Source organism: Podarcis melisellensis (assembly GCF_964234715.1).
Source record: "Podarcis melisellensis genome assembly, chromosome: 4".
Lineage (NCBI taxonomy): Eukaryota > Metazoa > Chordata > Lepidosauria > Squamata > Lacertidae > Podarcis > Podarcis melisellensis.
Genome location: NC_138531.1, coordinates 27,362,833 through 27,381,049, shown reverse-complemented (window position 1 = coordinate 27,381,049; position 18,217 = coordinate 27,362,833). Strand labels below are relative to the sequence as shown.

Sequence of the window (18,217 nt, the reverse complement as noted above, 5' to 3'; positions counted from 1 at the left end):
AAAACTGGGGTTGGGCTTAACTTTGATTCCTTGTACATCAGGGTGTGGTCAATAGCATTGGCAGATAAATTGATATGTCAGGTCAGAGTGGCTACCAGTAAGCATAACCCCTGTTACTTTTATAATACAGTTGTACCTTGGAAGTCGAACGGAATCCATTCCAGAAGTCCGTTCGACTTCCAAAATGTTCGGGTTCCAACAAATGCTCGCAAACTCACTTCTGGGTTTGTGGCATTCAGGAGTCAAAACTTCCGAGTACCAAGGTATTCGGGATCCAAGGTACAACTGTATGTGGAAATCATTTATTGAATACATGAATTGTTCAGACCATGGTGGGAAACCACCCAGTACTTACGGGGAAATGTGGTGTGCAGAGTAATCAAATGATTTTTTTAAATCTAACACGAGGCTCATTTTCTATTGAGCTCCTGGTCTGTAAATATCTAGATTTATGTCTAACTTTGCTGCCCATTCTGAATACAGACGGTTCTCTAAGTGATGTACTGACGGAGGCGGCGCGAACGGCAATGGCTGCCAGCTCCTGAACGGGAGAGGGTAGCTCCGTCGAAACGGGTCGCCCGCTACGGCGAAGCGGGGACCCATCCAGAAAAACCACAGGCAGCAGAAGCCTGTGGTCCTGAGACCCGGCGGGCGCCAAAAGCAGCCCCTAAAACGACGAAGGGACCCCGTAAGGGGCTCCGGACCGCGGAGGGGGTAGCGGCGCTGTGGGTCGTTGCGCGATCAACGGAGCGAAGCCGCGTCGCTGTTGCCGGTGAGCGCTGACCTTTCTTCTTGAAACTGCTAACTTTGGAAAGCAACAACCCGTGAGTAATTTGGACAATATACTTCTAAAGCCTCTAAAAATTGTGAATTTGGCTGAAAGCGGAGTGACGAAAAACAGGAAGTCCGTCTTCCGCTGACACTGAACTTGAAAGTAAAGAGCAGGAGGAGTGGAGACAAAGAGTAACGTTTTGCATTGACTGATCTGGCACCTATTTAAACTGTTGTTTCTGGCTGATTTAAAGACTTTAAGTGGCTGATTTTTGGACCTTCATTGAGACAAGGGTACCTGTCTTCTGTTGATCTATTGGATTACAAATAAAAGTAAGAAACCCAGGTACTGGAGCTGCCTGAGTAACTGAGCAGTCAGCCTGCAGGCTTTGGATACTTTGAATCTGAACTTTGGAACATACTGAGTTTGAATTTGTTACTTTGAAACACTTGTGGTCTAAGCACTTTTGGAAACAATGTTTGGCTTTAAGTTTTAACTCTGCTAAAATTTATCTTTGTGAAGATCTTTGGAGATCAATCCAGACTTACTAATTTTAATTGGATTGGACTTCCTCCCCAAAGACATTCTAAGCTCCACCTAGAGGATTTTTGGATTTACAGCAGTGACTTTGTTTTACTTTCTCTTTCCCGGCCTCCTGTTTGAGTGTTACCATCTGGGCTCTTACTTTCTCATGGGAACAATTCAGTTTGACCTTGGTTTTTAGATAACTTTGGAATGAGTGGAACAAGAAAAAGGGGAAGAACCAGACAAACAACGTTAACTTTACCGACAGTCTCACAGCGTAGATCATCTGTGCCTGCTTTGCCTACTACTTTGCCTCCTGAGGCAGAAGCGGCTTCCCTGCTACAATCAGGGGAGGGAGAAACTGAGGAATTACAACTGGAAGATATGGCCTCAGGAGCAAGTGGCACTATTTTGGAGAAAATTTTTGAAAAATTGGAGGCTCTGGACAGAAAGGCTGACCAGCAATCAGCTAAAATTGACTTAAACACAGAAAGTTTAAATAGACTAACTGGACAAGTTGCACAGAATGTTCAATCTATTGGAGAATTGAAGGAGGCTGTAGGTGAAAATCGGAAACTGGCGGAAGACACTAGCCAAAGATTGGGACAGCTTGAAAAAGAAGTAAGACCACTCAGCAAACAAGTAGGAGAACACCAGATCTACTTTTCCATGACAGAACTTCGGAACAGGGAGGCCAATTTAAGGATACGCTCAATTCCAGAAGTGGAAGAAGGTAACTTAACTGAGTTCCTTACCAAAGAATTTTCCAAGTTTTGGAACTTAGAAGAAAAAGACTTTAAAATACTATCTGCTTTTAGGCTTGGAAGACTTATAAAGAAGGAGAAGCCCAGAGACTGTTTGATAATATTGAGATCAAAGGAGGAAAGGGACAAGATTCTAGGCCTGCACTACGGAAAGTCACTGGATATTTTGGACAAAAGAATTGAAATTTATAAGGATATTCCTAAACAGCTGTTGGATCTTCGAGCAGACTACTCGGAATTAGTAAAATTGCTAAGGAGCAACTCAATCATCTTCAGGTGGGAGTTTCCCCAAGGTTTATCGTTTACTTTCAGAGGGAGGAAGACCAAAATTAGAACGCCGGAGGATAGAGACAAGTTTTTGGTGGCACACGGAGAAGATCTTCACAAGGGACTTGGATTACCCCCAGGGCCTGAACCTCCGGGGGTTCCTGCACCCTCGGACCCCCAAAAATCTGAGAATAAGGTACCCCCACAGCAAGAATAACCAGATATATTCAGGATGTCTCTGCAACTTTTGAGCTGGAACATAAATGGCTGTAACATTCCAGGAAAAAGGAGAAAAATCTTTCACATTTTAAAAAAGGAACATTTGGACATTATTTGCTTACAGGAAACACATGTGACTAGGCTCCACAGAAAAGTGTTAATAAATAAAAGACTTGGTCAGGAATTTATATCTTCGGATACAGTTAAAAAGAGAGGTGTGGTAATTTATGCAAAAGAGAGCCTTTCACCTAAATTTCTGTTTAAAGATGAGCATGGAAGAATTTTGGCGATAGAAATACAACATCAAGGGGAAAAAATACTGATATTAGGAATTTATGCTCCAAATGAAGGAAAATCGGAATTCTATAAGAAGTTGCATGAGACTATGCTGGACTATCTGGACTACAACAACATCATAATGATGGGAGATATGAATGGAGTTGTATCAACCAACATGGATAAGTCACAGAGCCAAAAAATTTCTAAAGATGGGAGACTACCAAAGACCTTCTTTGAAATGACAGACAATATGGACTGGATCGACATTTGGAGAGTGAGAAACCCCTTGGGAAGGGAAGGAACATTTTTCTCTGAAGCCCAACTGACTTGGACAAGAATCGACCAGATATGGATAACTAGAGGTCTGGCACCTAAGATCAGAAAGGTGGAAATCTGCCCAAAGACATGCTCCGACCATAACGCACTGAGAATGGACATGACATTGATTCCAACCGGCTCCTTCAGATGGAAGATGAATGATGGCCTGTTTAGAGATCAGGAGATTACTAAGAAGGCCCAAAAAGCCCTAAAGGATTATTTTGAGATCAATATGAACACTACAGTGGAAAAAAGAACTATCTGGGACGCAAGTAAGGCCGTGATGAGGGGGTTCCTGATACAACAGAACACAGTAAAGAAAAGGAAACAAAACGAAAGGAAAGATAAAATTTTGGAAAAAATCAAGGAGTTGGAGAAGAAGTTAAGACTTAATCCGAAGTCCCAGCCGATTCTGAGAGAAATCAAACTTTACCAAGCACAATACTGTAAACTGATAAATCAGGAAATAGAATGGAAAATCAAACTAATGAAACAAAAAACTTTTGAGTCGGCTAATAAATGTGGAAAACTGCTAGCTTGGCAGTTGAAGAGGAGACAAAAGTTAAACACAGTGACAAACTTAGAGATTGAAGGAAGATGTATCCAGAACCCCGGAGAGATTAGAAAGTGTTTCCAGAGATATTTCAAAAAATTATACACTCAAGGGCCACAAGATGAAGCAGCGATTAAACAATTTTTAAAGACAAATGGACTGGCAAAGTTGTCAGAAGAAAATAGATCAATTCTGAATGGCAAAATAACACGACAAGAGATTGAGCAGGCCATCCAAAACATGAAACAGGGCAAATCACCAGGACCAGATGGGCTGACCTCCAAGTACTATAAGTCATTGAAAGACTATTTGATACAACCACTGATGGAGGTCAGCAATGAAATTTTAGAGGGGAAGAAGGCGCCAGAATCGTGGAAAGAAGCCTTCATCACATTGATACCAAAATCGGAAACTGAAAAGACACAGCTTAAGAACTACCGTCCCATCTCCCTTTTAAATGTGGATTACAAAATATTTGCAGACGTTTTGGCAAGTAGATTCAAGAGGGTTTTAAACAAAGTAATTCATAAAGACCAGGCAGGCTTTCTCCCAGGTAGACATATGTCTGCCAATACAAGGAACATTATAGATATATTGGAGCTTTTACAAACAGACATAAATACTAAAGCTGTTTTAATTTTTATAGACGCGGAGAAGGCCTTTGATAATATATCCTGGAAGTTTATGAAAGGGAATTTAAAAGAAATGGGAGTGGGCCGGGGGTTTGAGAATGGGATTGATGCAATATATTCAGAACAAAAGGCTAAACTGATAGTTAACAATGTGGTTACAGAAGAGTTTAAAATTGAAAAAGGAACACGACAAGGCTGCCCGATTTCCCCGTTATTATTTATCTCGGTCCTGGAGGTGCTCTTGAACATGATTAGAGGGGACAGGTTGGTGGAAGGGATACAGGTCGGAGCGAAACAATACAAACTTAAAGCGTTTGCAGATGACTTAGTTCTGACATTACAGGAGCCAGAATCTAGTACGAAAAGAGTACTACAACTAATCCAAGATTTTGGTCGGGTGGCGGGATTTAAACTAAATAAGCAAAAAACCAAGGTGTTGGGAAAAAACTTGACAGATATTGAGTCGGAACGGTTTCAGAGAGAGACAGAGTTAACTGTGGTTAAGAAAGTTAAATACCTAGGGGTAAACATAACAGCAAAGAACTTGAGTCTGTTTAAAGATAATTATGAAAAATGTTGGTCTGAAATTAAGAGAGACTTGGATAGCTGGTCAAAATTGAAACTCTCATTGTTAGGTCGAATAGCTGCTATTAAGATGAATGTATTGCCAAAAATGTTATTTTTGTTTCAGACATTGCAGATTGTAGATAAAACGGAGTGCTTCCGGAAGTGGCAGAAAGATATCTCCAAATTTGTCTGGCAGGGCAAAAAGCCCAGAATTAAGTTTAAGATATTAACGGACGCAAAAGAAAGAGGGGGCTTTGCCCTGCCAGACTTAAAGTTGTACTATGAAGCCGCAGCTTTCTGCTGGCTAAAAGACTGGCTTCTTCTGGAGGACACGGATGTGCTGGATTTGGAAGGTTTTAACAATGCATTTGGATGGCATGCATATTTATGGTACGACAAGGTTAAGATCAACAAGGTCTTTAAGAACCATATTGTCAGAAAAGCAATATTTAATGTCTGGACAAGATACAAAGACTTATTAGAAAACAAAACACCGAGGTGGCTGTCACCTTTGGAGGCTAAGGCCCGAAAAAGACCCAATATGGAGGCCAATTGGCCAAAATATTGGGAAATACTAGAAAGGGATGGAGACAATTGGAAACTGCAGAGTTTAGAGAAAATGAAAGATAAAGTGCGAGACTGGTTACACTATGCTCAGATTAAGGAAGTGTTTAAGATTGATAAAAAGTTAGGATTCCAGGTGGAGAAATCGAAACTGGAGACAGAACTGCTAGAACCTAAGACTAAGGTACTTTCAAAAATGTATAACTTGCTGCTGAAATGGAACACACAAGACGAATTGGTTAAATCGGCTATGATAAAGTGGGCCCAGGATATTGGGCACAACATTATGTTTGAGGACTGGGAAAGGTTATGGACCACCGGGCTGAACTTCACAGCATGTAATGCTCTGAAGGAAAATGTAATGAAAATGATATATAGATGGTACATGACCCCAGTGAAATTGGCTAAAATATACCATTCGTCTGATAACAAATGTTGGAAATGTAAGGAAAATGAAGGAACATTTTTTCACCTCTGGTGGACCTGCCCTAAAGTGAAGGCCTTTTGGGAAATGATATACAATGAGTTAAAAAAGGTATTTAAGTATACCTTCACCAAGAAACCAGAGGCCTTCCTTCTGGGCATGGTCGGCCAGAACGTGTTAAAGAAGGACAGAACATTTTTTATGTACGCTACAACGGCGGCAAGGATACTTATTGCTAAGAGCTGGAAAACCCAAGATCTACCCACACTGGAAGAATGGCAGATGCAGCTGATGGACTATATGCAACTGGCTGAGATGACTGGCAGAATCCGCGACCTGGGAGAGGAGAGGGTCGAAGAAGACTGGAAGAAATTTAAGATTTATTTACAAAAGTACTGTAATTTGGTTGAATCCTAACAAGGAAGCCAGAGTAGAAATAACTGTCTACCATTAAATTATAATTTTTTATTGGAGTTTAACCTAAACATTGCACTTAAGAGCATAAACAAGATGATAATTTGCTTGGAAAAATTCGTTTTTAATGATGAAAGTGGAAGCGGGAGACGTGAGGGAGTCCGCAATAGAATGAAAGGATGTTATGAAACCTATTCTGTTTGTTAAATATGTATTTGTAAAAAATCTTAATAAAAATTTTTATAAAAAAAAAAATATAGTATAAATAAGCCCTGCTTCATTGAATTTTAACACTGCAAACAAATAACAAATTCTTGAAGCAAATTATTTAAACCTGTTCATCCTATTGGATGGCCTTAAGCCATTAAAAACCTGCTGTCAAGCTGGACTTGACTTGGTAGGTTGGCTGTGAGACTTCAAAAGTTTATAAGGGTGTTTTATTATTTGTCATATCGTGAATGAGATGTCGAAAGAGTTGGCTTTCTCCTCAGGTTTGTTGGTTCTGTAGCAGTTCCAGTAACACATGGGAGTGGATGTGTTTTGAGAACACTTGCATGGACACGAATTATGATAAACAGATGGTGCTGGGGCGAATTGTTTCTAATACATTCCCATAAATGTAAAAACTGTATCTATTACTCCTTCCCATGCCTAGCTCTGGGCTCCAGTATCCATTTACAGGGTTTTTTAAAGTGTAAATATAATGGATATCATCTTACACTGAACTGCAAAACAAGATATAACCAAAGTATAGTGAAATCCTACACATCTCTATTCAGAGATTCCACTGTGTCCAATAGGCTTACTCCTAGGTAAGTGAAATGAAAGAGGAAATGGCAATCCTATAAACACAGACCCCATAGAACTGCAACCTTAAGGCATTTTCCTCTTTCATTAAAACTTATAATTGGAAAAGTCAAATGTACCAGAAAATATTCAGGTTTGTTTGAGAAAGATGCCTTTATGGCTTTACACATTTGCATGAAGCTTATATATCCCAGGAGAGTGGATTTATTTTTGTTCACAAAATAATCAAATGAAGTGTGTTCTTGCTACTCTTGTAGAATTATAAATCCATGTATTCAGCACAGTACTCAAAAATATTTATCCAGATGTTTTCACAATTGTGAAACAACTTCCACCATCATACTTGTTCTAACAGCCCAGTCCTGAAATTGTTCACTCAGAAACCACTGAATTTAATAAGAATTATTGTTCAGCCAGGTCCTCTTCTAAGGGTCTTCTGCTGGTTCCCTCACTGCAAGAAGCGAGATTACAGGGAACCAGGCAGAAGGCCTTCTTGGTAGTGGCACCCTCCCTGTGGATCTCCCTCCCTTCAGATGTCAAGGAAATAAACAATTACCTGACTTTTAGAAGACATCTGAAGGCAGCCCTATATCAGGAAGTTTTTTATGTTTCATGTTTTAGTATGTTCTGATATATGCTGTGAGCCACCCAGAGTGGCTGGGGAAACCCAGCCAGATGGACGGGGTATAAATAATAAAATTATTAGCCATAGTTGTAGTAATAGTAGTACGGAAAAAATGGTTGGGGGGAACAAAGAGGAAATAATTGCATCATGAAAGCTAGCTTGTGCAGCAACAGCAATCTATCGAGCTGTTTCTACAATGGATGTTTGTGAATGGCCCCTACAGGCAATTTTCTGCCGTGCTTTGGAACTGATGCTCTGTGTACAATTGACGGACTAGTTAAAAAAGCAAACTGGATATATGAGTAACACATGCAACATGCCCGCACACATTTTCAGTCAAGAGAATCATTTGCTGATGACATCCTAAGACAGAAAATTATAGTGTGACAAAACCATGATGAAAAGGAGACCGACAAGTCTATCCTTAAACTAAAATAAAAACAAGACCCAAATTGACACACTGAGTTGGACATGCATGTGACTCTGATAAACTGAAACTCAGATATGGATACATGATATCAGAAGTAGAACTGTTGCGGCAACTATCTCATCAGGTGCTGATTGACATGCCTTTTCCTAACTTGCAAGTGTACTTTCGACAATAAAGAGGAAATTCCTCCCTCTGGACATTCCATGTCTGACAGCTCCTTGACAAGTCACAGCACACAGTTGTCTCACGTAATAAGCCACCTGGGCGCCAGGTTGAAGACCTTCCCTGGGTGGTAAAAAGATAAAGGGACTTTGCCCACAAATGCTGGCCATTAGCTGTCCTCAGCAGGAAGACCTACAAAGTCTCTGGCGTACTCACTACCAATGGCCTCTCCTTGGCTTGGCCTTCTGTTCTTTGCCCCTCAACTCCCACTCTGTGGCTGCCTATGGCTCAAAGCTGACATGCAGATATTTAAATATTGGTAGTGCAGGATATAATCATTGTGGAATCTTGGCAAAAGGAAATAGGGGGCAAATTGCAAAATGCTGCTGTGTGTACCACAATGTCTGAAATAAGGACGGAGCTTGGCTGGCTTCACGGGTTTTCCTGCATCAAGATTTTTGCCGGCACCTGTTCTTGTGATATGCAGAAATTCAGAGAAGTGTTGGCTGGCTTCACGGTTTTCCCCACATTGATTTTTGCATAGCCCACACATACCCACACACCATGATTCACAATATATTGCCAGGTCTAAAATTATGAAACCGATAGCACGATATGGACTTCAAACTGGTTTTGGACACTATTTTGATATATTGCCCAGCCATAGAATGTGGTCGCATCACATAGCACAGCTCAAACACTGCCCCAAGCCCCAACATCAATTGTGCGTTGCCAGTTATTATTATTTATTGAATTTCTATAGCACCCTTCATCTGAGGGTCATAGAGCAGTTCACGTCTCCTCTGCTTTTGTGGCCCCAGTTAGGTAAAGGTGTGGATGGATATCGATCTTCCCTGATCGATGGGGCCGCGACCTCAGACAGCTTTACGATCCCAATCAATCATTTACAGCGGTCCGGCACGCTTCCTCCGAAGCTGCGCAATAACTCCTGCTGTCTCTTCTCAGTCACGGCTTGTAGCAGAGTAGGAAGCACAGCGTGTAAAGCAGCCTAGTTTCCAGGCAAGCACACATAGACAGGGGTGTCTATTTACAGCTCTTTATTCAAACATTACAGCATTAAAGTCCGTCACTCTTGGCCGCCATTACTCTCTCTCAGATACACAGAGAGTACGTCTTTCTCCCCTCAGGATCACAGGGGAACTGAACAATACAGGGATTGTCCCGCCCAGCTTCTGTCTCCGCCCAGCTGTAAGCTGACGTCAGCAGGTGACACACACCAGGGGAATTTAACCAGATAAATTCTGAACCATAACACCCCCCCTTGTGTCCCTGCGTGATACCTGTGTAACATCTTCGGTAACACCTTTTGAGATTGATCCCTTCCCCAATGCCTTGTGCCCTCCCTTGGCAAACCTGTTTGGCATTTGTGGAACCACCTCACAACTCTCAGAATCGCACTGTGCGAAACTTACCCACGCACCTGTGGCTTGATACCTCTCTGGTGGGATACCTTTCGTTGTGCGACTGGACCTCCTAGGCACAAACTCAGGTGTTCCCCCTGACTCATTCTGATCAGCAGGTGTATCCTCTGCATCATGGGATTCACTCTCTGACTTAAAGCGTCTTCGAATCCTCTCCATCACACTCACAGGAGAACTAGGTTCACTTTTGGGCAGTCTCTTAACAGCTTGTGGAGATGCCACATCCTGCTCTTGACCCTGGTCAGTGACCTGGTCGTCATCAGTAGCCTCAGCCTCTTCTTCCTCCTCATCAGAACTGTCTTCTGGATCAGAGAGACAATCTGAGAGAACATCACGCCTGACAGGAGTCTTTGACTTTACATCCTCCTCTAAGAACTCAGCGTGTTTACTGATCAGCACCTTACTCTGATCACCTGACGGGTAAGCAAACCGCCATGCACGGGCTTCTGGCTCATACCCACAGAAGATCATTTTCTGGACTTTGGCTCCATCTGGCCCCTGCAAAGCCTTAGGCAAAGCGACAAGCGCAGGAGTCCCAAAAGTCCGCAGAAAGTGAACCTGGGGTTTGTGGCCATTCAACAGAAAAAATGGAGTGTCACCTACCAATGAGTTGTAGACACGATTCCAGGTGAATGACACAGCCCTAGTAGCCTCCAGCCAAAACTCAGGAGGTAACCTGGCTTCTTTCAGCATCACCTGTGCAGCCTTAACCAGAGCTCCACTCCTCAGCTCTGCCACCCCCCCTTGCTGGGGTGAATTAACTGTGTGACGTATCCCTTTCTTCAGAAAGAACTTCTGCAAAGCAGAACCAGTGTACTTAGCATTTCTGTCACTGATGATCGCTTGAACCCTGGTGGAGAACCTCTGTTCCACCCCCTCAATCCAGCTCTTGATCAGCTGTGCTGCATCCTCCCTGGATTTGAGACCGTGAGTCCAGGAATTCTGCGAGAAATCATCCAGAAAAGTTAGCAGAAATCTGGCCCCCCCTAGACTTGGTTCCTTGACAGGACCGGCCAAATCTATGTGTACCAACTCAAAAGGTTTAGTGGCCACACGTTCCACCTTTGGGTAACTGCACCCTCTCACCTTTGCTTGCTTGCAAGTGTCACAATTAATGGCACTTTGACAATTTTTAATCTTACAACCTGTCACAACCTCAGGCAACGCCTGCAAATCCTCTAAAGGATTGTGAATCGCTCTCTGATGCCATACGCATGCACATGTAACATGATGAGCGGGAATTGTAGCACGCTGGTTGGGAACTGTAGCACGCAACGCTTGTGCTTTCTCAACCTTCCCCTCACCTCCAAGAGACGTTTTAAGAATGAAAAGGTCATTCTGTCCCTTCCGCACTTTGGCCAGTAACCTCCCCCCTTTGGAGATTGTGCAGACATCATTTTCAAAACAAACTTTGAACCCCTTATTTAACAAATAAGGCACAGATAGCAAACAGTGATGAATCTCTGGAACAATACAAAAATCCACCGTCTCCTGTAAAACAGAAAGATAGGCATTAGTGCATTTGCGAACTCTAGTTTTCTGTCCATTCGCGAACTTAATAGTTTGTCCTTTCGGAACTGCTGTGCAATTCCACCTCTCGACTGCAGGGGTCTCTGGAACCATGTTGCGGTTAGCTGCAGAGTCTATTACAAGGCTGAGCTGGAAATTTTCCACTCCGCCGTCTTCAAACACTGCCATACTCGCAGAAACTTGATAAGACTCTTCTCCCTGCTGTTTACCCCGACCACCTGGCTCAGTTCCACGCCTGCCTGTCTTCCCAGGCCTGTTGCCATGGAAACCTCCCTGGTTCCCATGGGAAAAATCTTTGCAAACATCCTGCCTTGGCTCTCTGCTCCGGTGGGGGCAACTGCCACGTAGACGTTGAACTCCAGTGGAAAAACACTGCCCGGGGCTCCTCCCAGCTGGCCTGGCCTTCCTCCTTCTGGAACGGCGCCTTCCACCAGTCTGGCCCCCCCTGAAGCTCCTCTCTGCTTCAGCACAAAGCGAAAGTTCTTTAAACTCGCCTTTGGAACTCTTCGCCCCCCCGATCTGCTCACTAGCGCTCCTAGAGGCCGATCCATCGGGAACAGGGCCTGCCAGTCCAGCCTCTCCAGGACTCAGTCCATCACACAGACGTGTAGAAGCATTACAACAGCTCCCCAACACTGTCTCAGCCCCCATTGGGCTTTCTGGGCATCCTTCTGCCTCTCCTGGGCTTCCTTCAGGGCTCTGGCCTTTCGCTGACGCCTCACACAAGGCCTTCAGCAAATTCCAGGCAGCCCACGCTGTCGTTACGCCCTCCAAATGAGGCCTCAGTGATGCATCAACGCATGCTTTGAGCATCTCTAGCTCTTGCAGCCTCTGGCTATCTTCAGCCAACACAGCCCCACAGCTTGCATCACCTGCTCCAGCTGCTGGCTGGCTAAGGGGTGATTTTGGCTCCCATTGGCTTGCTTTCCAAAGCCCTTCGACCAAGAACCATCCCCTTATTCTTCTGGACCACGTTGCCCAACTCTTTAGAGTGAGCTTTTCCAGCGGTATATCCTGGCTTTCAGCCATCTTCTCCCGTTCTCCCAAGGTGCCCCAAGCTGTACTTACTCCGTACCAGCTTCCTCCGGCCTTCCCTTCCGTGGAGAAACGATATTTCAGCTGCGTCTCAGCCTTCAGCTCTTTGTGTATCAGAAGCTCTCACTGTCTCACGGAAGCAGGCAATTAATCATCCTTGCTCTCCGGCATCCACGCTGACTTCAAAGCGTTCCTGGAGCTCACACCGACTGCTTTACGAGCGTTTTCTGACCCCATAACCTGTGGAGAGATATCGATCTTCCCTGATCGATGGGGCCGCGACCTCAGACAGCTTTACGATCCCAATCAATCATTTACAGCGGTCCGGCACGCTTCCTCCGAAGCTGCGCAATAACTCCTGCTGTCTCTTCTCAGTCACGGCTTGTAGCAGAGTAGGAAGCACAGCGTGTAAAGCAGCCTAGTTTCCAGGCAAGCACACATAGACAGGGGTGTCTATTTACAGCTCTTTATTCAAACATTACAGCATTAAAGTCCGTCACTCTTGGCCGCCATTACTCTCTCTCAGATACACAGAGAGTACGTCTTTCTCCCCTCAGGATCACAGGGGAACTGAACAATACAGGGATTGTCCCGCCCAGCTTCTGTCTCCGCCCAGCTGTAAGCTGACGTCAGCAGGTGACACACACCAGGGGAATTTAACCAGATAAATTCTGAACCATAACAAAAGGTACCCCTGACCGTTAGGTCCAGTCGTGAACGACTCTGGGGTTACGCGCTCATCTTGCTCTATAGGCCAAGGGAGCCGGCATTTGTCCACAGACAGCTTCCGGGTCATGTGGCCAGCATGACTAAGCCGCTTCTGGTGAACCAGAGCAGCGCACGGAATCGCCATTTACCTTCCCGCCGGAGCGGTACCTATTTAATCTACCTGCACGTTGACATGCTTTCAAACTGCTAGGTGGGCAGGAGCTGGGACTGAGCAACGGGAGCTCACCCCGTCACAGGGATTCAAACCACCAACCTTTTGATCGGCAAGCCCTAAGCTCTGTGGTTTAGACCACAGCGCCACCCATGGCCCCAATTAGGTCAGAAAAAATATTGATCACCCACATGCCTAGTGGACTGTGGACCACACATGCCTAGTGGACTGTGTTTAACTTGCTAGATCACAGGTTGTGCTGGCTTTAAATAACATGTTTTTCATAAATGTAGAAGCTGAATTTCTAATGACAGTTACATGAACCAACAGATATAGGTGGCACATTTATATGTTCAGGAGACAGACAGAGAGATGGTACATGTTAGATCTCTCAACTCAAAAGCAAAAGGCCTGAGGAACAACCACACAGATGCTTTAGTGGCTGACAAGAGAAAGCCTGGTGATAATGCCTTGTCCCTTCGCTTTCTTTACTGAAGTGGCTTCTTCCAGCAATAGTTTGTTTGCAATGGCGAGGAGCCATCATGCTAAAAAGGAAGCACAATGTTCAGTTCACCTATAGGAGGCAGAGCCCAACTTCAGCACAGTCTCTTCTTATAAATCAACCACTAGAGATTATCTCTTTATAGGCAAAAAGCACTGCACAAAATGTCCTGTGGTTAATAACCGGAAAACAGAGAACTTGTCTAGGTCCTTTCTAGTAAAAGAAAACGAGAAACCCTCAGCTGACAATGTTAATCCTTCCTTCTGCTATGGGGAAGTGAGAATATGTCAAAAACCAAAACCTCAACTAGTTCTTCTTTCACAAGAAACAGCTTTTGAAAGATTCTGTTCCATGATAGAAGGCATAACCAACAACTGATGAAAAGGACTCCAGTCCTTAGGGAAACACAGCCAGATGGGCAGGGACATCAATATTAAAATTATTGTTAAATTATAATTATTATGTATGCAATAGTAAATGGGTTCACCTTTACAGTGCTACAATACTTTTTGTTGTTTTCAACAGCAGTTATGACAAAATAAAAACTAGTTCTGAGCAAGTTGTATAGAAAACCAGAGTTACAGTCTCCCAAATGGAATGTCTAGTTGCCATTTTGGGGCTAGACAGCTCGAAAGTCCTATTTGTCAGTATGACTTTTTGGTTCCTGAAATTCATGCTCATTGTGCAGATAAAATATAATGGATAGAATTCTACAGGATGTATTGCTAGTGTGTGAAAACAGTCAAGATCCACTATTATTACAAAATAAAAAGTAAGATTAATCACACCTGCATTCTACACATTTCTTTCTTTGAGTCTATGTGTGTGGAAAGGAAACCATTTTTCCTACAAAAGTCATCCTGAAAAATTTGCATGAAGAGGGAGTTCACAATGCTATTCTGCATCTCTTGCCTTTTTTATATAGCAGTGTGATCCTCCACATGTCTATTTAGAAGTAAGTTTCACTGTGCTCGTGGAGGCTTATTTCCAGGTAAACAGGAATAGAAATTTAGCCTCAATTCCACACTCAGAGGGACGTGGGTGGCGCTGTGGGTTAAACCACAGAGCCTAGGACTTGCTGATCAGAAGTCTTAAGTTGTGGGCGAACATATCAGACGACACAGCGATTCTTCCAAAGCAGCTCTTTATTTGTAAGCTGGAACAGAACTGAACTGAGGAGCTCAGTCAGCCTGCTTATATAGAGCTCCACTAGAATGCAACAGTAACCATTTTCTGTAACTAGCCAATCACTGAACGTCACTTTCGATCCTTCATTTGCATAACTATCTACAGTATCCCCCTGCTGGCCCAGGGTGAGAACTTCAGTACATAACAAGAAGGTCGGCAGTTCGAATCCTCGCAACGGGGTGAGCTCCTGTTGCTCGGTCCCAGCTCCTGCCAACGTAGCAGTTCGAAAGCACGTCAAAGTGCAAGTAGATAAATAGGTACCGCTCTGGCGGGAAGGTAAACAGCGTTTCCGTGCGCCGTTCTGGTTCGCCAGAAGCAGCTTAGTCATGCTGGCCACATGACCCAGAAGCTGTACACCGGCTCCCTCGGCCAAAAAAGCGAGATGAGTGCCGCAACCCCAGAGTCGGCCACGACTGGACCTAATGGTCCGGGGTCCCTTTATCTTTACCTCACTCCACACTCAGAAAGGCTGCTCATGACCTTTAAATGAAGCCTAAATTCCTCATACTTGCGACAGCAAATTAAAGCAATGCAGAGCATGAAGTTTGGTTGCAAGATATATGCCACAAATTATCTCATTAGTTCTGTTTTTAGCTGAGCAAATTGCTTGTTATTTTTTTTAAAAAAACAAACCTATGTGCTGGTAAGGTCACTTCAGGAAAAACTGGACAAAAATGGCTTACTTAGCCAACATTCCACTTTCTTCAATTTGGTCTGAGCACGTAATTTATTACTACAGGAAAAACACAAGGCCTAATTGCCTTTTGAATCTAATGCAACAATTTCACAATGTTTCTTGTAAAAGTCCTTGTTCAACAAGGATAAATGCCATGTGCTATGCTCCCTTCCCATTTGCAGCTGATAACAAACATAATTCTCACCGATAAGCCCCACAATGTGCTTTTATAGAAACCCACAAAATTAAACAAAGTGGGAGAACAACAGCCACGACATCTCCGACTTCTATTGTCAACCCCTCCCCCCCTCCCCATTTTGTTCTTTTACGGAAGCAAAAAGACAAGCATTCATTACAATTGTCCCATTTCTAGCCATTACTTCCCAAACGGCTCTGAGGGGTAAACAATGCGGTCTTAACAAAGCTCCAAACTTATATTGATTAGGTCCCATGTTATCTAATCTGTCCCTGGTCACCCAATGCCCATTATAATTCCAAAAAGTGGGCTTTACATTGTTTCTGGAAGACATTTTGATGGGTCCCTCCCAGCAGGGAATTTCAGGAATGAGGAACAGCTTCTGTGACTGTCTACCTTACTTCCTTACTATTAATGTGAATTGACATATTGCTGTGGTTCTACCTGACAAAGAATGAATGATGAAGGATATAACAAAAGCACTGCAATGGTCCTTTGCCTGGAAATCTCCACCTCCTTGCTTGTACTATGTGACACAATCAGTAGGGAAGACTGACAGACAGCTAGGTTTCTGAGAACAACCTATGATCAAACCATGGTTTCAGAGCCTGGTTAGTTTAAACCAAAGGTAGCTGGACCATAAAGAAGGCTGATCGCCGAAGAATTGATGCTTTTGAATTATGGTGCTGGAGACACTTGAGAGTCCCATGGACTGCAAAAAGATCAAACCTATCCATCCTTAAGGAAATCAGCCCTGAGTGCTCACCGGAAGGACAGATCGTGAACCTGAGGCTTCAATACTTTGGCCACCTCATGAGAAGAGAAGACTCCCTGGAAAAGACCCTGATGTTGGGAAAGATGGAGGGCACAAGGAGAAGGGGACGACAGAGGGCGAGATGGTTGGACAGTATTCTCGAAGCTACCAGCATGAGTTTGACCAAACTGCGGGAGGCAGTGGAAGACAGGAGTGCCTGGCGTGCTCTGGTCCGTGGGGTCACGAAGAGTCGGACACGACTAAACGACTAAACAACAACAGGGAACCTCAGGCTCGGTAACCAAATGCAACCTTCCCAGCCTTCCTATCCAGGCCAAGGCTCACTGCAAGTTTCTCATGTAGGACAGGGGTGGAAAACCTCAGGCCTGGGGGCAAATGCCATCCTCTGTCGGGTCCTAAAGACTCTCCCAGGGCCACACTCCTTACTAGCCATGCTTTTCACCCTCCTCAAATGCTTTTGCCTGGCTAAAATGCATCTTTGAACTGCAATAATGTCTTTTGCTTCATAAAGGAGTGCATGTGTGGAAACAGGAAACCTCTGACTTTTGAGTGTCCATAATGTAACCTATAGTACAACCATTGTATGCCTCTGCGTATAGTGCAATAATGCATGCATCATTGACTTAAAATGCAGGTTTGACATTCTTTTTCTTTCCAATTGAAGCTGGCTTCGGGGGAAACACGTCAAAACACAGAATTTCGTAAGAAACAACATGATAGATGCAGGATAGCTGTGGATTGTGCTTAACCTTGTATGTACAACCACTTCCCAAACCATGGGAGTGTGCTGGATGTACACAGCCTTAGAATCATATCCACTGTTCCACTCACATGTTGTCCCTGAATCTTCTTTCCCCTTTTCTTCTTCTGGAATGCAGTCCTTGGGTTGAAAGAGGCTCCCCACTCCTGACAGAGGGGAAAGTTATGGTTTCCCAGTATGTCAGAACTTGGCCAACGTGCTGTGTGTCATCAATAAAAGCAAATCTAGTTTTAGAAGTTATTATGGAAGAGAAAACCACAGGTGATATATAAAAACATATGGTACTTACAAATGTGGAGGTCTTTGCAGAATTCTAGCTGCCTCATTTAGTTGCTGTGAAAGAGAAATAAAGGATCTATTAAAATAGCCATACAGGCTGGGACACCTTCCCTATGAAGTTTAGAAAAAAGATGACTAAGAAGACTATAGTGTGGTGAAAATTGATACAATGATAAAGGATGTGAAGAGAGTGGATACAACTTAGTGAATTCCACTCATCATGCTAGAAGAACTCAAAGCCACCCAATAATATTAATGAGTACCAAGTCAAGGATGAACAAAAGGAAGTTTTTAAAAAAACCTTATGAAACACTCCTAACTCTTCTTAAAATGAAATATTATTCATTCAGCCAACCCTTATTGGCATAATTGAAGTATTTATGGGCTGTGGTGTACAGTACATTGTGAAAAACTGCCTTTGTTACAAAGCATACATTTGAACCCACATGCATGTCCAACACATACACGTATCCCTGTACATAACTCCCAAGAGGTTTAGGATCCTTCACAAGAGCTAAAACATGCATCCATATGACTATGCTATAAGAAGAAATAACTTTTTGCCATTATGAAATAGTTAGTCTTTAAGACTAACACGGGACACACTCGTCATTTTTGCTGCAACAGAAAAA

The 18,217-nt window shown here is 43.5% G+C and overlaps 1 long non-coding RNA gene across 1 annotated transcript in view; it reads right to left on the bottom strand.

The window, feature by feature from the left end:
- LOC309367864 overlaps positions 1-17,642 on the bottom strand; it is a 60,604-nt gene extending 42,962 nt beyond the window's left edge. Inside the window, exon 1 of the long non-coding RNA XR_014167393.1 lies at positions 17,596-17,642. This is a non-coding gene — a long non-coding RNA (uncharacterized lncRNA). The remainder of the gene's footprint in view (positions 1-17,595) is intronic.
- Between the last annotated feature and the right edge of the window lie 575 nt (positions 17,643-18,217).